Raw genomic sequence first — 9,357 nt, 5'->3', positions numbered from 1 at the left:
CCACAAGGGGGAAGTAGGAAGGAGGCAGCTGGAGCTGGTGCTTTTCCTTGTCCGCTCGCTGTGATGGGTTGCTGTTGTCCCAAGTGGAGATGGCGGCACATCAAGCCTGCACACGTTGGAGTTGGCAAGTGGCACCACCTTGTCTGCCCCAGAGTTGCTGCCAGCTGGGGTGTAAAGGACAGCAGGCTTGTGGCAGGAGGGGGGAGTTCAGGAATGAGACAATCCCTGTCCCATTCAGAAGTTATTGAATATTGCCAAAATTTACATTTTTGAGAGCCAGCTCTTTCAATCTAAATTTTCTTTCCTGTCCCTCATATTTGTTGAATAGTAGCAGCCTCCATTAAGGTATTTTTAAAAATAGGATCGTTTAAAAACTTGAGAAAGAAGAGAATGTTAAACTGAGCACATGGCCTCTTCTGTGGAATAAAATATTAATGTGTACAAGGCCCTTGCAATAAGCTATTCAAACACAGCTGAAGTACTATTCTCTGGGCAACGGGGGGGGGGGGGGAGAGAGCTTGCCTTGTTGGCCCTTCGGTGGTGACCCCAACTTAACTAACAAAATGCACATTTTAAAGCATAGTGGCAATGAGTCACCCCAGTAACAATATTAAAAGCAGCAGGCAATTATCATGGCCAATGGAACACACATTCGTGGAGCATAGGAAGTGATTTGATAGGGTTTCAGATTAGGATCTTTCCAACCCCACCTAGAAATTTCAGGGTCTGAACTGGGACCCTCTGAGTACAAAGCATTTGCCCTATTACTAAGCTATGGCCTGAACAAAGTTTTAAATGGGTTTCCAAAAGCAGATGATGGGCTACCCAAATTTATTGTGGCAAGATGTTCCATAGTGTGGGTGCCATGACAGAAGGCCCTGTTCCATCTGAGGGTTGACTGGGAGTTGGTGTCCTACACAAGAGGCCGCCTCCTTGTGAGATCTGTAACGTGTGCGCTTGTTGATACACGACTGAACCTTGCAAGGCTGGATCTCCCATGCTGCAACAACCAATATGCCAGTGGCCCCAAAACCAAGCGAAGTTTTTTGTCTGAGTTGGTGGGGGAAATACATTCCCTTGCAATCTGCATGACAAGCTTGAGCTGGAAAAAGGCTTATACCACATCATCTTGGGACTTGGCAGAGTTCTTCCACTGCCACTGAAGCACCCACGAAGGAACATATTTTGATTATGGAAGATTGTTTACCAGATTGCGAATGCAGGAAATGTTTTGCGGTGATCCCTTTGCAGGGCTTTGCCTGCAATTTAATCATTAGCGCACCTCAGATGCCTTCTGAAACACTCTTGACCTGTCTGCCTGCTATTGTGCAATTACCCTCCAAGAGGTATCCAGTACGTATATCACAAAATGGGTGATATAAATACTCCATCAATCCCTTCAGCCTTGGGGAGGTGTTAGTTAATCAGCGATACAGGCGTCTGCATTTGAGTCATGCTCTTTCTCCCACCCACCTCTCACCATCATACCTATCTCATATTCATTGCCAAACTCCAGGAGTTTGTCCTTGCATAACCAAAATAGAAATTTCCCCACCTGTTTCTTACTTAACCCAGTGTGTTGACACCAGGAAAACTAACCATTGGGACATGGGCTTCCAGCTGAGCTGACAAACCTCCTCTCTCAGTGTGTTCTCCTGGGGGTAGGCAAAAGAGACTGCATTGGGCAATTGGTGACTGAAGCTGAGAGCGAGTGTTTGAAAGTTTGAACCAGGAAGTGGCACGTAACTGAAATATATTCAAATTCCTTATTGCTAGGCGAGGTGGGTTTTTTCCCTGAGGCTTTTGTGTACATATGTAGGAGAACAAAACAGTACAATTTAGACTGGTGGTGGTAGGGGTTACCATATTTTAAATCTGCTTGTTATTTAGAAAGGAGTCACTGCAAGTAAAAAGCTAGCATATTGGGGAGAGAGGTTGTAGCTCAGCCTGATCAGCTTGCAGGAAGGTGTTTTTACAGACGGGGGAATTTTATGAAACTGCAGGTTATAAATACACAAGTAAACATCTGGAGGGCCAAAGGTTCACCACACCTGAGCTTGGTATTACCTCACCTGCAGTCTGGAGTCATGCAGCATATTCTATCACCTCTTATGCTTCATTCAGCTGTGTATTGAGAGCAGTCCTCTGTGTTCAGTTGGAGAGCACTTCTAAGTCTTGGTTGGGGAGTCTGGTGACTAGAATAAAATTATTTAGAAGAGCAGGCCAAAAGACCACTTCTGTGGTTATAGAGCCAGGCCTTCTTCTATAACTTCACCGAAGCCTGAGCCTCTTAGGGAAGCTTTCCATCTGGGCCTGGCTTTCAGCAACTGAGGTTAAAATCCCCCACCTACCACCATTAATTTTTAATTGCTTGTTTTATGTGCACAAATATTTTATTGGCACTTGCCTCAAGTCTTCAAGATGGGGGGGCGGGCTAGAAATATAAATAGGCATCCTATTATGCACATGGTCCATTATGGCAAGAAAGCATTACAATCAGAGGAAATCAAGACAGAAGTTTTTTTTAAGGCATCTGAAATGGCAGCTTGAAGTTGCATGACTCACTTTAGGAAGGGGGGGGGAGGAAATAAAAGAAAAAGGCTGTGCCTGTGTCTCTGCACACGTTCACCAGTATAGGTTTGTATATTGCACATACTTGGCAGCAGGAGTGATTGTGCCTCTTGCGGCTTCCAGCTAGAAGCAAGCCTACTCAAGGGTCTCTCTGCTTTCTTGGTTTTTGAGAAATATTTAGGGAGCTGCCGCTTTCTGTTGCTTAAGAAAAGCTGAGGGTTGGTAGAGGGTGCTGCATAGCGACTGCTGGGATGTAACTGCTTCAAGAAACCCCACAGCTATGAACCAGTGTGGTAGCCTTAGGCAAGTGACTCACTCTTCTCTCAGCCCCTACAGTTCCAGTATGAGGGTGGTAACTATGGAGAAGGGCTGTAGCTCAGTGGAAGAGCAGATATTTTGAATGCAAAAGGAGCTCTGGTGGCTCCCGGCAGGGCTAGGCAAAGCCCAGTTCTGAAACCCCCTCCTAAAAAAAAGATGCGCGTGGCACTGTGGGTTAAACCACAGAGCCTAGGACTTGCCGATCAGAAGGTCAGCGGTTCGAATCCCTGCGACGGGATGAGCTCCCATCGCTCGGTCCCTGCTCCTGCCAACCTAGCAGTTCGAAAGCATGTCAAAGTGCAAGTAGATAAATAGGTACCACTCCGGCGGGAACGTAAACAGCGTTTCCGTGCGCTGCTCTGGTTCACCAGAAGCGGTTTAGTCATGCTGGCCACATGACCCGAAAGCTGTACACCGGCTCCCTCGGCCAATAAAGCGAGATGAGCGCCGCAACCCCAGAGTCGGCCACGACTGGACCTAATGGTCAGGGGTCCCTTTACCTTTACCTAAAGAGAAGGTGCCAGGGAAGAGTAGTCAATGCTGAGCTCAGGATTGGGGAACCTTTGACCCTCCAGGCATTTACGCATTTATAATCTGCAGTTTCATAAAAAAATCTATCAAGGCAGTATACAATTATAATAATAAATATCAGCAAAAGGTACCTGTTATGGAAATTAGGGGGGGGGGGCACATCTTTAAAGTTGCTAAATGTTACAAATATTATGCATAAATGTATCCTTTCGACTTGACAGCTCAGGGAAGTTACCTAGCTTTAAAAATCATATAAAATATACTCCTTTGCCAGTTTCCTTCATTCCACCGCCAATTTGCTTCATTGGCCAAGGACTTGGAAACCACTTGGTCCCCGCCATAATCCCTCAAGCGGGAGGTCACATTCTGGCAGGAAGGTACTCATAGGTGTCAATCGCTGGGCAAAGGTACTCCTCTGGACTTGCCCAGGTGGCAGATTATGCAAATCAAAGTATTATCGTCCCTTTGTAGTAGGTGCTTAGAATGCACTTCCCAATACATATCCTGTATCTGCCTGTTGCCCCAACACATTCCTCCTATGTTTATCATGTATAACCCTCCGCTTTTCGGATGCAGCAATGATCTAGTGATGATGCTTAATGAACTGTATGCTGGGATAAGATAGAAACTTTAAAAAGTCCTTGTCACCCCATCCTCGGGGTTCAAAATTCCTCTTTGAACCTGTTGCGCAATAAACTTTGGTCTACAGCTATTTGCTCCGGTTGGTGGCTGGACACCTTCCTTTATTCTGCAGGGACCCGCGGGCTCTGCCCAATGAGCTGGGTGACTGAGTAGCCTCGCACCTAAATTTTACCATAACAGTATCCATTAAAAATAAATAAATACTGACTGATTAAAAAAGAGGGAATGCATCTTGCAAAGGCCTGCCTAAACATTTCTAGTAGATGTCTGAAAGAAGGGCGGTTGCTCCCAAACCCCTACTGGCAAGGAGTTCCACAGGGCAAGACCTGTCATACGAAAGCCTCAGACCCAAGCAAAGGCCACCTGAACCTCAGGGGTTTGGGGAAAAGCACCAGAAGTGCCCCCTGAGAATCTAAGTGATCAAGGCAGAGCGTAAGGGATCTCATAATCTTTAAGGTACTTTGTAAGACAAGCACCTTGAAAGTGTTGCTGAACTACAACTCTCGTGAGCCCCAGCAAACATGGTCAATGGCCATGGATGCTGGAAGTTGTAGTTCAGGAACATCTGGAATGGCAAAGGTTCTTCACTCCTGACTGAGATGAGCCAATGGTCCAACTAAGGTGCTTTCCTATGACCAACCTTACAGGATCATGGCACGGATAACTGGGGTATGTAAAGTGCTCTGAACACTCCTAAAGCACACTGTTCCGGCAGCAGTGAACAAGGTGATGATAACCAAAGGACAATAAGGACAATTCTAAAGCATGCTTAGAGATTTGCATCTCCCTCAGAGGAAATGGGAATGGGGTGCGTCAGATGTCTTCCTCTAGCATGTGTACAGTTGACATTATCCAAAATATCTAAAAGTCACCAGTGAATAGGGAAAAGTGAGCAGGGACTGACTCACATGAAAGCAGGAGAGCAGAGAGGAAGTATGGTTTTTTTAAAAAAAAAAAGTTAACAAGCAGCTGGATGCACATCAATAAAATGTTTTATGTTTGGAGATTTTAATCTAGACTCATGCAAAGGTCTTGGTTAGGCAACAATGTTTGTCAAAGCAGGCTGAAACTGATGCAGGGAAAAGCAGTTTGGGGAGGAAACTCCCACACTGCGTGTTTATTTTATTTTATTTTTTTTGAAAGCAAAACCCACACTTTTTGAGAAAGGAAACTCTCCCCCCCCCTTTAAATTATTTCACCTCTGACTGATTGTTTACATTTATAGATCTGTTTTTGAAAGCCTCTTATCCAGGAATGTCTATTCTGAGCGGCAGCCCAGGGCAGGCAGACTTGGGCAAATCCAGGGCTAGTTGGAGATGCCAAGGCCTGAACCTTCAAGGACCTTTCCTGAAGTCTCTTCTGGCCCTTCCAAAAAATATTCCTCATTCTCAATGTGTATGGGGTGCTCTAAAGAGTTATATGCCAATATTTATATCCTGCTCTCTTCAAAAGGATTAAAACAGAGAGGAGTTCCCAGTAGGTCTCCTATTCCAGGCACTAGCCAGACCCACATGGGCTTGGAGATTCGGCAAGTTATGTGCCTCTAGACCAGAAGGAGTGGGGAAGCTGTGTCCCTTCCACTTATTGATGGACACCCATCATCCCTGATTGCCAGCTGTGCTGGCTGGAGCAGCTGCCAGATGGAGGCCTGTGGGTTCCCCACCAATAATGCCTCTCTCCGCCTCCATGCTCTTACCGTAAGAATGAGTACAGGATGAACAGGCAAGAGACGCCACTTCTATGCTCCAGCTCAATAAGCAAAGCCCATAATATAATCAGCATCTGCAGAAGTGCATTAAAGGAGGGAGAGGAGAGATAAACCACCATTTTGCCACCCTGGAAGTATAGCAGGGGGTAACTATTTTGGGGTGAGTTATCTTGAATACCTTTCGAGAACACAACAACACAACAACATGGAATGAGGAAGTCTCTTAAGTGTGCATATCCAATAATATAAACAGGGTCAGACCAAAGCTCCATCGAGCCCAGCTAGATGTGGTCAGCTAGACATACCATGGGTGCAAAATGGGGGTAGTTGTTTGATTGGCAGCTGTCAGTTGAAATTCAGTGCAAAATCTGACCAACGCTACCAGACAACCGCAACTCAGGGCTCATCCAGACTTCTGCCTATCCTGCTGTTTTGCCATGGGAAAACTCAATTTTTACTGATGAATAGGAGCAAGCTTCAATCGGGTTTCCCCGCAGACTGGCATTTGCACCAGTTCATAGGTAAAGAGTGGGTTTTCCCAGGGAAAGCAGTGGGGCAAATGGAAAACCACTTGGACCCATGCCTAGGAAGCACAGGGCAAGCAGAAAATTGTATAGGCATGTGGACAAACAGAAGTGTGGGGTACTGTGTCCCTACATCTCTCTTCCCTGTGGAACTTAATTGCTGCACTGGAAATTTGGCATTAGTGTATTAGAGACTGACTTGTGAGTCATGCAGCTCTCAGCTCAAAATCTTCTCTTTGCCTCAGCACAGTCAAGGAGGTGTTATATTCTCTCAGTCCTACTCAGCCTAGTCTAGTCATCTACATTATGGGGATGATAAAAAATTGATCTGCTTTACAGCTTGTTTGTGAGAATTACAACAACATAATGCATATAAAGCACTTTGGAGGCTGAGTTTCAAAATATTCAAAATATTATTTTGTGATTGTGATCACAAGATGCGATGATCACCACTAACAGAGGAACAGAGAGTCTTATTAGTGATGGTAACTAGTTTCACCAGGTAAGAATGTAGCATCCACGTTCAAAGGCAGTCTACCATCGATTACTAGAGGCTAGAACAAAACAACACAGGTGTGGCAAGGAGTTCCCCAGGGCCATCTGGCTGTTGGGAAACAAGGGCGCTGGACTTAAAGGGCCTTTGGTGTGATCAAAGCAATGCTCATGAGTTCCAAAACATTATTTTCCGATCACACAAATCTGAAATGGGTCTTCGGAATCAAACACACGAAACCACACTGACACTTCAAGGTTACAAAAGCTCTCTCTTAAGACAAGAACTGAGACAAGAACCTCTCTTAAGACTGTAACCAAGTAACACATGGGAAAATCACAGCAACAAGGTATCCAGCGACTCTTAACCTTCACAGTTCATTTATTCAGTCTCTTATAGGTTGCTTGACAAAACAAGCAACAAAGAAGCAGCACCTCTCTCTCTCTCTCTCTCTCTCTCTCTCTCTCTCTCTCTCTCTCTCTCTCTCTAACACAAACACACGTTAGACTGTCTTATTGGGCAGATGGACCATTTGTTCTCGGTGCCTCTGTTGCTGACGTCTTCCCCAACAGCACCAAACACCGCTGGCACTCTGGGCCCAGCCAGCTATTTTGTCAGGTTGGGGAGATGAGGACAGGGTGCCCCGCAGTTGCTAGGCAACTGCGATTGGGGACTGCATCTGCTGGGTTCCCCTGGCAACCAAAGCCTTTGCCGTCATCCCCCATAGGCTTGCTCATTCAGCCAGTCGGGCTGGGAAGAAGCCGCGTGAGAGATAGTGCTGCAGGTGCAAAGGTTGAACATGTTTGGGGGAAGGGACAAAGGAGATCAGGAGGTAGCAAAGAAACAGACGAGCCTGCAGATGGAGGCAGAGCTGAGATTTTCATTACAAGATGTCCCATTTAGCTGGGCACAGCTTGGAATATGAGTTTGAGGAAGAGTTTCTTTCCTTCCTATGTTTCAGTTATCTACTTTACAAAGTAGACATTAAAAACGAAGTACCATTTGTTATAAGCAATGAAACCTAAAGCAATTCACTAACCAACAGAGTGATGCCTACCCCTCAAGGTAAATGTAAAGGGACCCCTCACCATTAGGTCCAGTCATGGCCGACTCTGGGGTTGCGACGCTCATCTCGCTTTATTGGCCGAGGGAGCCGGCGTACAGCTTCCGGGTCATGTGGCCAGCATGACTAAGCCGCTTCTGGCGAACCAGAGCAGCGCACGGAAATGCCGTTTACCTTCCCGCCGGAGCGGTACCTGTTTATCTACTTGCACTTTGACGTGCTTTCGAACTGCTAGGTTGGCAGGAGCAGGGACCGAACAACAGGAGCTCACCCCGCCGTGGGGATTTGAACCGCCAACCTTCTGATCGGCAAGTCCTAGGCTCTGTGGTTTAACCCACAGTGCCACACGCATCCCTTACCCCTCAAGAGGGAGACGCATTTTCAAAGCTCCAATAGAACAAAATATATTTTTACATATCTCTGAAAAGAAGCAAGCGTTTGGGGCAGAAACAGACATCTTGGAGGAGGATAGGGGCAGAAACTTGACAAGGTCCAGCTTCTTGTGGGTGCTAACCTTTCATTCACAAAAGATCTTAAGCAACTTTGTTGTGCTAAACAGTTTCAAAGGGTAGCTCAACACAGAGCACATGTGTATCCGACGAAGTGTGCATGCACACGAAAGCTCATACCAAGAACTAACTTAGTTGGTCTTTAAGGTGCTACTGGAAAGAAAAAAATTTTTTTTGTTTTGACTATGGCAGACCAACACGGCTACCTATCTGTAAACAGAGCACATTGTAACCGTCTAACCTGGCAGTAACTAAGACGAACGAAGCTAAGACTGCATACAAGCCATACCTTTGAAGCACACTCCTAAAGGATGCTGGGAACTGTAGTTTGTTAAGGGTGCTGAGAATGGTAGCTCTGTAAAGGTGTAAACTACAGCTCCCAGGATTCCTTGGGGCAGTGTGTGTGCTTTGAATGTGTCTTAAAGGCATATACTCAGCATAAATGTCTGTATTTCAGTAGTGGGCACAGCTGGATAATCAGATGAGGATTCTAAAAAGGCATTCTGGAGCCTTTGGGATTCCAGAAGCAAAGCTGTGTGTCTGAGAGTACCTCCTGACTGCAGACCTGCTCCTTCAGGGACCGTGCAATCCCATCTGAAAACAGGCATTTCCCCAGCCATCTGGTCCCCTGAATTCGCTGCCATCATCTCCATGTCCATTTTCAACCTGGATTGAATTCCTTCTGTCCATTATCAAATCCAGGCAACTTTTCAGGGACTTCACCACTTTACCTGGAACTGAAGGAGGTGGTGGGCAGGAAAAGAACCAGGGCTGGGTGTCGTCAACATAGGGATGACACCATACAGCATCACTCATGGCAACATCACCCTGGAAAGAGGACCTTCCAAGGGCAATTCCTACAAGTCTCCCAGAAATCACCTAATACCTGCCATCAAGCTTCTTCCTATCCATGGTCCCAATGGATGCTCTACCACTGGCACCAACAGCCTGGTCCATCCATACTAAAACCATGCCAATCCATGACTCGATAGTGGGTG

General features: G+C 46.1%; 1 protein-coding gene across 1 annotated transcript in view; it reads right to left on the bottom strand.

Annotated features, from left to right (window-relative positions):
- Nucleotides 1-9,357, bottom strand: part of CORO1A (coronin 1A) — a 78,513-nt gene that overhangs the window by 32,174 nt on the left and 36,982 nt on the right. The window lies entirely within an intron of this gene.

The sequence above is a fragment of the Podarcis filfolensis genome (assembly GCF_964270895.1).
Source record: "Podarcis filfolensis genome assembly, chromosome: 13".
Lineage (NCBI taxonomy): Eukaryota > Metazoa > Chordata > Lepidosauria > Squamata > Lacertidae > Podarcis > Podarcis filfolensis.
Note: the sequence above shows the minus strand (reverse complement) of the source record. Positions and strands in the feature narration are given on the sequence as shown.